Source organism: Microtus pennsylvanicus, chromosome 1, assembly GCF_037038515.1.
Source record: "Microtus pennsylvanicus isolate mMicPen1 chromosome 1, mMicPen1.hap1, whole genome shotgun sequence".
Lineage (NCBI taxonomy): Eukaryota > Metazoa > Chordata > Mammalia > Rodentia > Cricetidae > Microtus > Microtus pennsylvanicus.
The window spans coordinates 62246968-62259643 of record NC_134579.1 but is presented as its reverse complement, the minus strand read 5'-3'; positions in this window follow the sequence as shown (position 1 = coordinate 62259643).

The window sequence follows — 12676 nt, the reverse complement described above, 5'->3', positions numbered from 1 at the left end:
CAGAGAAGCAACCTCTCCTCCCCTCCCTTCTTTTCCCCTTCCCCTCTCCTCTTCTCTCCTCTCTTCTCCTCCCCTCCCCTCCCCTCTCCTCTCCTCCTCTCTCCTCCCTTCTGCTCCCCTCTGCTCCCATCCTTCCCTCCTTCCACTCTTCTCCCCCTCCCTTCTCTCTTTCTCCTCCCTTCCCCTCTCCTATCTTCTACTCTCCTCCCCTCTCCTCCCCGTCTCCTCCCTGTCTCCTCCCCTCCTCTACCCTTCCTTCTCCTTATCCCCCTTTCTGAGACAGTGTCTTTAGAGCCCCAGCCAGCCCAGAACTTACTCTGTCGCCCATGCTGGCCTCCAGTTTATAACAGTCTTCCTGCTTTGGCTTCCCTAGAGCTGGGGTTATAGGGTGAGCCACTGTGCCTGACTTGGGGAGGCCATTTTGGGAAGGTTGGTAGATCTTGAGAGGTCCCATTTTTCTCTAAAGGAAAGAGTCTGGCATTGTGTAGCTAAAAGGCAGACATCTAGGTCCAGTTCATCCCCCTGGAGAGCAGGGGATCAGCGTGGGCTCGTGGGAAGTTGACTGACACATCTGGCTGTGGAATGCTTGAGGCTGGGGTGTGGCTAACTTATTCTTAAACCCACGGTCCTCTTGTCCTTGTGCCGTCTTTCACCCTTAGTCTCTTGGAGTTTTAGAGGAAGCTAGAACGTGTGAAACTGGTATCTGTTAGCTAGTCCACCTTTGAGAGAAGACAGCTGAAGCCAGAGGGGATGGGGATGGTCAGAACCACCAGGCTCTGGCCTTTCTGCTTCGACCACTTCTCCTCAGGCCCCTTGGGCAGACGAGGCACAGCTGCCTGCCAGGTTAGGAATTAGCCAGCTGTTTCTCTTGGTTACCCAGCCTGGCTTGGGACTCCTTGGTTCCCAGGATGAAATAATGGACCACTTGCTGGCGTGCTCTTACAGAAGCTCACCCATCAGCCAGGGCAAATGCTTTATTTACCCCGGAACTCCCATGTATTGACCCAAACATTTCTTCTTCCCCCACGTTTACTATAAGGGCTTTGTACCGGACCCCAGAATGTCAACTGGAACCTCAGAATGTGGATTTATTTGGAAAGGTCTTTGAAGCTGTCACTGGGTAAACCAGACTGAGCCATACTATATTAGGTGAGCCCTTGTCCAGTGACAAGGTAGCTTTAGAAAAGAGGACAGATGAATGGGGGAGGGGGAATGGTCATGTGACAGTGAAGAAAGACAATAGAGGAGTTAAGTCCTGGAGCTTCAAGGGGGCTTGGCACTCCAACAGCAGGAGAAGGGCAAGGAATAGTCTCTGCCAGAACCCTTGGAGCGTGGTCCTACGATGCCCTGAATTTAGACTTCATGTTCTCTCAACTGTGAGAGAAAACTTTGGGCAGCTTGGGGGCTGCAGGGTTTGTCACTGAGTTCATACAGACATCTTTCAGCTTGTCTTTATTGAGCCTTATCCATGCACAACACACAGCACAGATCAAAGTCACAGACCCAGAGGCCTCTCCTTAAATGCCCCCCATTCATATCTAGGTTTCCCTAGACAGTGATCCTGGGAATGCAGGGTCCTCTTCTTGTCCCTTTCATCAGTCCCTACTCCAGGCATGGTGTCTGGGACATGGGGTCGGGCTGCTACTGGCTGCTGGGTCACCAGGCTCACCTCTGTTTAAGCTCTGCTTCCGCTGTTCACTCCCCGGCTCTGTTCCCTCTGCTTCCTTGGCCTCTGGGTCCAGCCAGTCCCTCTCCCAGGGTGGGGAAAGAACAGGCCTCACTCCCCAGCTGTAGAACAGCTTCCACCGGCTCCTGCTTCAAAAGCCTGACTGACTCAACCACTCCTCACTCCCTCTTTTTTTCTTCAAATTATTTTTGCATGGTTTTCTCTAGAATATTCACTCGACCAAGACTCAAGGCCAAGGTATTCAGCTGAGATACCTGGTACTTGGTCATGCATTATGGCTGGAAGTTCACCCAGGAAGGAGTCTCGGGGGACTGCACCTGTTTCTCAAACCCGTGCAAAGTTGTAATTACCCCTTTCTGTTCTTAGCTGTGCCTCCACCATTAGGCTGTCAGCATTAGCAGATTTAATCGACCCCCTAATGTCCAAGAAAACATGTTGTGTTCTGTAATAAGCCAATTCATGTCAACTTACTGCTATAACCTGCAGAATGAAGCTCACCAGGATTGAGACAAGCTTGAAAAAAAATGAGCCTAAAGACAGAAGGGGCTGTGGGTACAAAAACTGTCATCTGTATGTGACTTGTGACAGAGACAACTGTAAACAACCCAAGCGTCCGACTCAGTTAAACAAGTTATACAAACACAGGGTACAGATGGTGGCATTCGGTGACATATGACGTTGTCTTTAAAAATGTGTGAGGGCACTAGGCATGGTGGCCCACACCCCAGCACTCAGGAAGCTGGAGCAGGAGGGTGGTGTCACAGGCCACCTGAGCCTCGCAGCAAGGCTGTCTCCAAAGGGAAAAGAAAGTGATGAGAAGCTTGTAACAACGGAAACAGTTGGGGTTAAAGTTAGTTGCTAAAGTACGGATACAAATTATGTCAAGAATATGATAAGTTTAGCCAGGTGTGCTGCTGCCTCTCCAATGCTGGGATTAAAAGCATATGCCACATACCCAGGCCTTACATAGGCTTTTAACTTATCATAATCTTCTTTGTTTGTTTAAGACAGGGTCTTGCCATGCAGCTCTTGTTGTCCTGGAACTCACTATGCAGACCAAACTGGCCTCCAACTCACGGAGATCCTCCTGCCTCTGTCCCTCAAGTGCTGGGCACAAGCCTATAATCCCAGTGCCTGCCTCTGCCTCCTGAGTGTTGGGACTGAAGGCATCCACCACCACTGCCCAGCTAATGGTGTTCATCTTCTCTTAAATATTTCCTATAGCTCCATAATGAGCAGGCGTTATCTTTATCAGTAAGTTTAAATGAATTAATTTTAATAGTTGAGACAGGAGTCTCTCTAAGGAGCCCAGGCTGGTTTAGGATTCACGATCCTACTACGTCTACCTCCCAAATACTGAGATTGTAGGTATTACCACCTGGATTAGAAAAATTACTGAAGAGATTAATGGATAAATTGTGGTGCTGGTAATTAAACCCAGATCCTTGTATACACTAGACGATCACTCTGCCCATTGGGCTATATCCTCCAATTTTATGTGTATGGACAACGTTGGGTTTGACCTTCATTATGGATGCCATGGTACTGATGGGAGGGGGCAGCCCATCATGGATGCTCATGTTTCTTCGTGTTTCTCATCATAGAGCTTTAGACTGGGGAGCATGGGGGGGGGGCAGCGGTTCTAACTGGGTACAAACCAGCTTAATAATAACATGGAGGCTAAGCAGAAAGCAAATAGGAAACCTACCTGGTTTCAGCCACCTGCAAGCTGAGGCACACCCTCCTTGGAAGAATGACTTAGATTCCATGGCTACCAGCGTCTCTCACCATCTAGGACTCAGCTAGGCTCTTTAGTTTAGATTTCACAAGAGCAAGCCCAGCTGTGGGGCACAGGGGAGAAAGCCGAGGGCCTTTCTGACCTGCTGTGGTGAACTTCCTGGTCTTGGTTTCCTTCTGACTAAAGCTGGTCTTTAGTCAGGAGAATTTAAGAATCCTGGGCTTTAAGCCAACCCTGGCCTTCTCTGCCTCCTGTGCACCCAGAATAGCCCCTGATTCATGGGGAGACTGTGCCCAGATGTTGGTAAAGCGAGAAGGGCAATGAGCTAATCACTCTGAAAATGCTTGGCACTTTCAAGAGAAAGACGCTGAGAAACTCAATCCTTGGAGGAGGATGGTGGCCTTTGTGTGGTCCAAATGCCAAATGCCTCCACCCTGGCCTTGAGACTGGGGCTGTGGGCACGGAACTTCCCTTCGTCACCTCGGCTCTCTCTTTTGCAGAGACATCAGCATCTGCCTGGGTCCAGAGACATCAGCATCCACCATGCTGTTGCTGGGTCCAGAGACATCAGCATCCGGCACGCGGTTGCTGGATCCAGAGACATCAGCATCCGGCACACAGTTGCTGGATCCAGAGACATCAGCATCCGGCACGCAGTTGCTGGATCCAGAGACATCAGCATCCAGCACGCAGTTGCTGGATCCAGAGACATCAGCATCCGGCACGCGGTTGCTGGATCCAGCCATGGGGACCCGTGTCAGTCCCTCTCCTCATTATCGTTTACAGCGCGAGGATCTTGCCTTTGCCCGCAGGTCACAGGCACCACATGGTCACAGAGCATGCAGAGCCGGTACAAGGGCCAGCAGGCCATATTCCTCCTTGTAGTGTTGCTGTCTATGAACCCGTGAGAGAGGCCAGGCTGTGGGGTAAGACTGACCTAGGTCTGAGTTCCACCTAGGAGGGCCAGTTCCTCTCTGAAATGGTCAACTCCTTCGACTCAGTCTCAAGCTGGGTCCTGTTGGAAATGGAGATAGAGTTGGGGTGAAAAGGCCGGCGCCATGTTAAGGAAGTAGGATCCGTCAGGAGGACACAGCAGCAGAGCTGTGACATCATCACAGCCCCCGCTCCGTGGGAACTCTGAGGAAGTCCCGGGATGGACATAGTCTCTACTTTGTTCAGTTGTTGGTCATAGGACCCGCTGAAGAAGGGCATGATGACGGCTTAAAACAGCTGGGGCTCTCTCCTCACAGCTAGCCGGCAAGTCAACTCAACGAAGGCCACCTCAGTGTCTGCCATGGGGAAGTAACAGAGAGCCAAACATACAATAAGAACTCTCTGTTCAACTCCCTTCTTTCACTTTGGGCCAGGAAGAGCTGGCTCAGACTCCAATTCAGTGTGTGACTCAGGGAAAGAACCATGGAGGAAATCGGCAGTCTCTGTGTCGCTTGATCACCCAGCCTGACCGTGACGTAGGAATGAGAGGAGTGCACGCTCACCTCTAGTAACCCCTGTCTTCTCCCAATGAGACAAGGAAGTAATCAGCAGTGCACAGAGTTGGGGGACAAACATTGGGGCCCACAGGCTAGCTGGAAACCTGTTTGCTCAAGACTTAATGAGCTTTAATGAGAGTTCTGCTTCCTGCCATGTTTCACTCCAGTCAGTACTTTGTTTAGTCCAGAGTAGCGTCCTTAATACTCCAAGTCGCATGGAGGTATAACATGTATCGGTGAGTTACTTAGGACACCCCCCCAAAAATTGGGACTAAAATTTGAAGAGAAATGTCCCTTAGGATGGCTAGGGAAATATCTCAATTAGTAAAATACTTACTTTGCCTGCACAAGGACCCAAGTTCAAGCCCCAGAACCCACATAAAAGACAGCAGGTGTGAGCGTATGTACTTGTAATCCAGCACTTTGAGGAAGGAGATAGATGAATCTCTGGGGCTCCCTGCCAGCCAATGTAACCTATTTGGCTAGGTAAATGAGGGACTATGATCCCCTACTCCCCCAAAAAAGATAGGCAGCGACCGAGGAATGACACCAATGTTGTTCTCTGACCGTCATACCCATGCATGACCATGTGCATGTATGTACACATACATGCAGAAAAGTGATCCTGACTTTTCTGTCCTGAGCTCAGCTATTGGTTTCAGGCAGTCATTCTACCATGGGAAAAACTTTTAATATCACTCCATTATCCTAAGTTGTGAGGGTTTTTTTGGCCTCCTCCTCCTCCTCCCCTTTTCAGATTCCTGCCTGCAGCAAACCCAGTGGCCAGCAGTCACAGGAGGTCTTGACAGGGCACAGCTTGGAGAAGCCAATGGTAGTTTCATCTACCCTACCCTGCATTTGGAGGGCAGAAGAAAAGAAAAAACATTCCTCATGACTCAACTGGATGAAGAGGGAGGCATCACTACAGACACCCAACACTGGGGAATGAGCAAGCCAAGGAGCTGGGCTCAGCGGGAAAGCTGAAGAAGGACACTGAGAAAGACGGGGAGGGGATAAGGGGAATATCACAGACCTTCTCTCATGGTCCCAACACTGTAAGCCCAAAATGAGGCTGGAGAGACCTTTGTGAGCAGACAAGCTTAGGTCTCAACCTCAGACTCTTTCTCTTTCACTGCTTGCTGCATCTATCTCTGCCGGGATGTTGTCAGGATGAACCACAAACCAGCTTCCCTCTACTGGTGTCCTAACACTGGTAAAACACCCTCTCAGCTGTAAGTTCACTCCAGCCTTGCAGCTTTCTCACAGAATGCTCATTACCTCCATTTTTTTTTTTCAGATGAGAAAAACAAGACTGAAAGAGACTGTGACTGACCCTGGATAACAAAGCTCGTTCTAAAGCTCAGGGGCCCTGATCAGCTCCTGGAAGATTATCTGTGTTAGATTGATGTCAACTGTTACTCCGTTGTGACCTGGAGTTTTTATTGTCCTTTGTGGATGAGAATATGTAATCTAGAGAGTGTCACCAAAACAATAAAACAAAAACAGAGAACACCACTACCACCACCATCATCGTCATCATCACCACCACCACCATCATTACCACTACCACCACCATGAGCAGTATCACCATTACTACCTCCATCACCAGCAGCAGCATCACCACCACCAGCACCACCGTCATTCATCACCACCACCATATCATCCATCACCATCACCACCATCATCACCAGTACCACCACCGTCACTACCTCCACCACAGTAGCATCACCACCATTACCTCCACCACCATTATCATCACCAGTACCACCACCATCCTCACCACCATCATCACCAGCACCATTATTTACCACCAGAAGCAGAAGCAACACCACTGTTATTAACAATGATGGGCCAGGCGTGGTAGCTCAATCCTAATATCTCAACACTCTGGAGGCTGAGGCAGGAGGATCAGAATTTCCAGGCTATATAGCAAGATACTCTTTCAACAAAACTGAAAGAAACAAAAACCAAAGACCTAGGTGGCAAATTAATAGGGAGAAACCATGAGCAAGAACTGGAGAGGCTGGAGAAATGGTTCAGTGGGAGAAAGATGTGCCGCTCTTGAGAGAACCTGGGTTCAGTTCTCAGCACCTACAGGGCAACTTGCAACTCCAGTTCCAGGGGATATGATGCCCTCGTCTGGGTCTTCAGGCTTCTGTGGTGTACATCAACACATGCATGTGAATTAGAAATTAATAAATCTTAAAAGAAAACAAGGGCTGATATATAAGACTGACCCCTAGGGTCAAGGGTACCTATGCAAACTGTTTTCATGACAACTTCCTGCTATCCTGTCAAGGTGCCGGAGGCCTCACATCCCTCTCTACCATTCTGGCTTTTGTGCCCCTAAAAAGCAATGGAGTGGTTTGGCGAGGTAAATGAAGGACTTTGATCCCCCACCTCCTCTAAGAAAAGATAGGCAGTGACTGAGGAACGACAGCAGTCCATACCCACGCATGTCCGTGAGCAGGTACCTGGGACATCAGGCATGTCTCTGCAGCATAGTATAGTGTCTCCACGATAAGGGTGGCAGCTTGGGCCACACCAGGATTCCCCCTCCCAGGGGCAGCAGGTGTCAGCCCACCACTGTCTTCTGAGGCGGTCCTGTGAAATGGAACTGCCAGACACTGTCGTGGCAAGGCTGTCTCTGCCTGAGCATGCCGAAATGCTGGCTCCTCGTCTTGGGCTCCATCCTTGCTCTGGAACCAGCCATTCCACAGACACACTCGGAGAATGGCATCTTGAAGCGCTAGAAGCAGCTTCGTGATGTGGCTAGGGAGAAATCTCTCATTTTCCTTCCTACAGCTTTACAAACTACTCCCTATCAACTTCAGAGCCCTGCCTGGAATACAGTGGGGTTCATATCCTTTCTCGCTTGAGTTTGAGTTCTGAGAGGTGACCCAAAATGGTGAGTTCCAAAATGGGATGATCCAAGCCCCCGGATCTGTAGTAGCACCCCCACCACCTCCAGGTTATGGATAAGTTTTCTATCCAGTTTCTACATCAACCCTGCTAATCCTGGCAGATCCCTCAAGCTGTTTTCCTAGTGGCCTCAGGTAATCGCCATCCTGGACAGAAGACATCTGCCAGGTTTCACATGCTGTCATGAGCAGGTGGTCTAACCTCACCACCCTTTCAAAGATGGATTATAGAGTACTTTTATTTCCACCCCTTACTGTACGTGGTCGCTCTCATGCTTCCTAACTCTCACTTTTTTCCTCCTGTTAGTACAGCCCCAAAGTCACTTCCTCGGTGCTGTTTCTTCCTCATTGTCTCCACCTCTCCTTCTGAAACGATCCAGCTGACTCCTGTAGTAGTTGTGGCCATTGCTGACCTAGGAGAGGGAGGAGAGGTCCCAGGGAAGGGAAGGTGTCTCTCGCTTCCTGTCAGTCTTGTTTCACTTTCCCCACATCCCTCTCCTCCCCTTCTTCCCTCCCTCCACTTGACTCAAGCTGACAAGGAGCAGTATGGGTGTACAGGTATTAATTTTTTTCCTGGTGGGGGGAGGGGAGTGAGGATTGAGGAAAGAAAAGACCGGGCAAGGATGATTGGCATGAGGCCACGCCTTCTTTTGTCCTCCTCCCCCTGGTACTCATTCTGGCCCTTACAGGGAAATACACCTGTTTGGGGCCAGCAACCCGCGGGGACAGGCGCTCCTCTGCTCTTCTGGCTGCTTCTGCTGTGCTTTGGAGCTTCCTGGGCGAGCCTAAGGGACTCTGTGGAGCCATGAAAGGGCCTCACTGGAGGGTCCCCTGGCTGTGTCTGAGCTGCCTCTGTTTAGCTGGTAAGTGATGTATCTGGACTAGAGTTCTGGGGCAGGGGAGGCTGGCTTCAGGGAGGGAGGGAGGAAGAGAGGAGTGCAGAGAGAGAAGGAGCAGAGGGAGAGAAAGGCGTGTGAATGGGTGGGTATGGGACGAGGAGGAAGACAAAGGCAAAAAGGGACAAACACTAGAAAGACAGAAGAGGCAGAGCGAAAGAGAGATGTCTCGGGGGCAGGGGTGGTCTGGTTTGGGGAACCCATGGTGAAGGGGATCAGAACTTCATTTATAGAGAGTGAAAGAGGCAGAACCATAGCAAGAGAGTTGAGGAGAAACAGCGAGGGGAAAACAGAAAAGCCGGAGACAGGCGCGAAAGAGAAACTCTTACAAAGATATCAAATCAGAGAACTAGATGGATGAGAAATCAATGACTCAAAGCAAAGCGAACATAAAGGAGAAAACTGGAGAAGAAATCAGAATGGAAAGGAAGGAGGCAGGTCAGCTCGGAGAGTGGTGGGGACAGAAGCCAGGCAGAAGCAGCAGAGATGCTGAGAGCAGCCAGTGTGCTGTCTCCAAAATAAAAATGCCTCCTGCCATTCGAAACCTTGATGAGATGGGCACAGGGCCTGTTGGGGGTGGTCCCCAGGTCCCTGAGACTTCTTCTTGTCACTTCCCTAGCTGTCAGTCTGACTCCAAACTGAGGTTTCATTCTGTGCGTCGGGGTGCCTGAGTGTTCTGTGAAGGGCGAGGCACCAGGAGCCCAGATCAGAGTCAGAGTTCTTTGCCCATCTCAACAGGTCTGGGAAGCTCTCGCAGAAGGCAGTATTTTTCAGGGAGCAGGTTAGAGGGGCACTCCATCCAGAGTGTGAGGCGTCGCTGGAAAACTGGGATAGCTCGTCTCTCATCCCTCCTCCACCTCGCTCCCCTCCTCCTCTTAGAGAGCAGTTCTCACTATGTAACTCGGTATGAAGCTTAAATCAATCCTGAATCTGTAATCCTCCTGCCTCAGCCTCCTGAGCACTGAGATTACAAGCATGCACTAGCTTTCCTTGACATTTTGTCAAAGAGCAAACACAGCTCCCCGCAACCACCTGCCTTCCGGGCTCCCACGCCTGTGAAGTAAAGAGTGTTACCTTCAGAAGTGGCCCAGGACTGGGAGAGGGTCCTGCCAGCAGGTGTGAAGACAGAACCTAGGCTGAAATAGATGTGGCTCCCTGGGTAGGTCCTTCAGGGATCCAGAAGGAACAGTACTGAACAGCCAGGGTTACATAGAGAGACTCAAGGCAACAGCAACTACCACAACGAATTCTTAAGTTTGTGTGGTACTGAGGATTGAAAGGGGTTTGCGCGTGCTCAGAAAGCACTATACTAACCACCACACCCCAGGTCGGCTTTGCTTTTGTTTCTGTGGTGCTGGAGGTCGAACCCAGGTCCTTGCTTGTGTTAACCATATATTCTGTGCTATTAAACTACGCCTTCTGCCCAGTTCTTAAATTTTTACATTCTGTGGTTTCAATTCAACTCTTTGGGGTTGGACATAGTATAACATATCTGTAATCCTAGCCCTTGGGAGGTAGAGACAAGTGGATTGGGAGTTCAAAGTCATCCTCAGCTTTATATAGAGCCGGTTTAAGGTCAGCTTGGCTATATGATCCCAATCTCAAAACATAAAGTAAAATGTCAGCTCTAGCACTTGGGATGTAGCTTTGTGATAGATCGCTTGTCTAACAAGCCTAAAGCCCTGAGTTCAGTCCTGAGAGTCACAAAACCAAACAGAAAAGCAGTGGAGACAAGCTGCAAGCTCTTAGAGCCAGATCTGAACCAGGTCTGGAGGGCTGGAGAGATGGCTCAGAGGTTAAGAGCACTGGTTGCTTTTCTCGAGGATCCAGGTTCAGTTCCCGGCACCCACTAGCAGCTCAAGGCTGTGTATACTGTAGGGATCTGATACCTCCTCCTGGCCTCTGTGAACATCAGACACACAAACATATATTTAGGCAAAATACTCATACACGTAAAAACAAGCATTTAAAAAAAAGCCAGGTTTGATGATTCTAGCCTAGCACTCAGGAGGTCTGGGCTAGCTTGAGCTATAGTGTGAGAAATTTTCATATATATATATATATATATTTTTGTAAAACTCTTCCCAAAGTCAACTCCAAAAGTATTGGTACCAGCTCCCCAGCTGCCTCGAAGTATTTGGATCATTACTCTCTGTTCTGTAGAGAGGATGCAGGGTGCAGGTGACGGAGAGAGTAGGGGGACTGTGACCAGAGAAGGAAGGGAGGGTGGTGGAGATGAATGACGCAGGGAAGTGTGGCTGGTCCTGGAGCTGAGTCCTGCTGTACAGGAGCAGATCCAGGAGGGTGGGGGTGGCAGCGGAGCGTGGAGCAGGAGATGGAGAATTACAAGCGGCTTCCTGGGAAAATCCAGTCACTAACCTGCTTAAGGCAGCTTCTGAGCCTCCAGGACCCTTCAGTCCTGTTCCTTCGGACTCCCTGAGAGTTCTACTAAGGCCCCGCATATGTCTGGGTCAGAGCTGCCTGTTCACACCTGCTGGCAGGACCTTCCCCTGGTTCCATCCACTTCTGAAGGTGTTGGAGCCCTTGGCCCCAGGTCAGGTAGAAAGCACAGAACTCTCACGGAAGAGGAGTAGAGGTGAAGCCATTTCCAGTAAAGCCGGGTCTCTCCAGAGTGAAAGTGAGGACAGAGGTGGATCGGACCAGGAGCACAACTCTGTGGCTCCTGGCAGGAATGACTCAGAAGGAAGCCCGGTGGCCATGTTTCCTTGTTTCTCCCGCTAGGACTGTCAGTGACCTAGTAACAGAGGTGACATCACCACCTTGAGTAACTGCTGGGAGGTTCTGAGGCCACAGGTGGTGCAGGGATGGAGGAGGAGATCCATGGCCACAGGGTATGCAGCGGAAGGGGCCCGTTGGTCTTCTTTCAGAGAGCATCCAGTTGAGGCCACCCAAACTTCATAGGCCCATCTGACCCTACTCACCCAAGGCCCCCACTCCTGCCCAGTGACATCCAAAAAATAAAAAAGAGGACCTTTGTACAAGAGGTCCTGCGGTGAAAAGCAAGGAGATGCAGGCCAAGGGCTCAGCAACAGGTGTGGCAGGGGAGGAACTCAGCAATAAGGTCTCAGTGTCCTATAATGTGGCATCGTCATCATAAGGATAACGAGATCGCATCGAGAGGAGCCATATAAACTTCTTCGAGAGGGATCCTTCTGATGGGGGGGGTTAAGAGGCAGGGGGTACATACAATGGAGCCAGGAAATAGACCGGGCACCTCTGTTGATTCAGGTGGCAGGTATGAGTACCCCAGGACTTACAAGTACTTGAGCGTACGCCCAACTTTATTCTGAATGTGGCTGATCTTACCGGAAGGACCGTGCTGCCACAGCGCCAAAGCATGCTCAGCTGACTGCTGTTTCTGGGGGTCTTTTCTCCTGGGCAGTCCCCCCCTATGCCCTGGCTTCTGAGACAGGATGGCCTGGTTCCTGCTTAACGAATGAGTGGCTTGTGTCTTCATTGCCAGGAGAGGCCAAGAAACAGTTGGGTCTTTTCTGTGCTTAAAGAAATTGCCTTTGCTACTGGGTCTGCGTTCTGGTTTCTTGGTGGGTTAAATGCCTCACAAAGACACACAAAGCGGTCCGTGGGCCCACTTCCCTCCAGGCCAGTCAGGATCCTCCTGTTTCAACCTTCGCCTTCATTATGTATCTTTCTGCTAGGCTGAGCCCATTTATTTTCTGGCATCGACACAGTAGCCAAACCAACATGAGTGCAACTTGTCAGCACCTCAGGTTTTGCTCCTAGCATTTTCCTAGGAACGGGGCAGTTGTGACACCTAAAACCTCTAACGAGGGTGGCCCTGGTCGGTGTGGTGGGCAGCTCTGGCCTCCCATGTGTGTATGTTTAAGGACTCACTGAGCAACTCTGTACTTTGGACTCCAAACAGCGCCACGTGGTGAATTCAGGCTCAGAGCAACTCAGGCTTC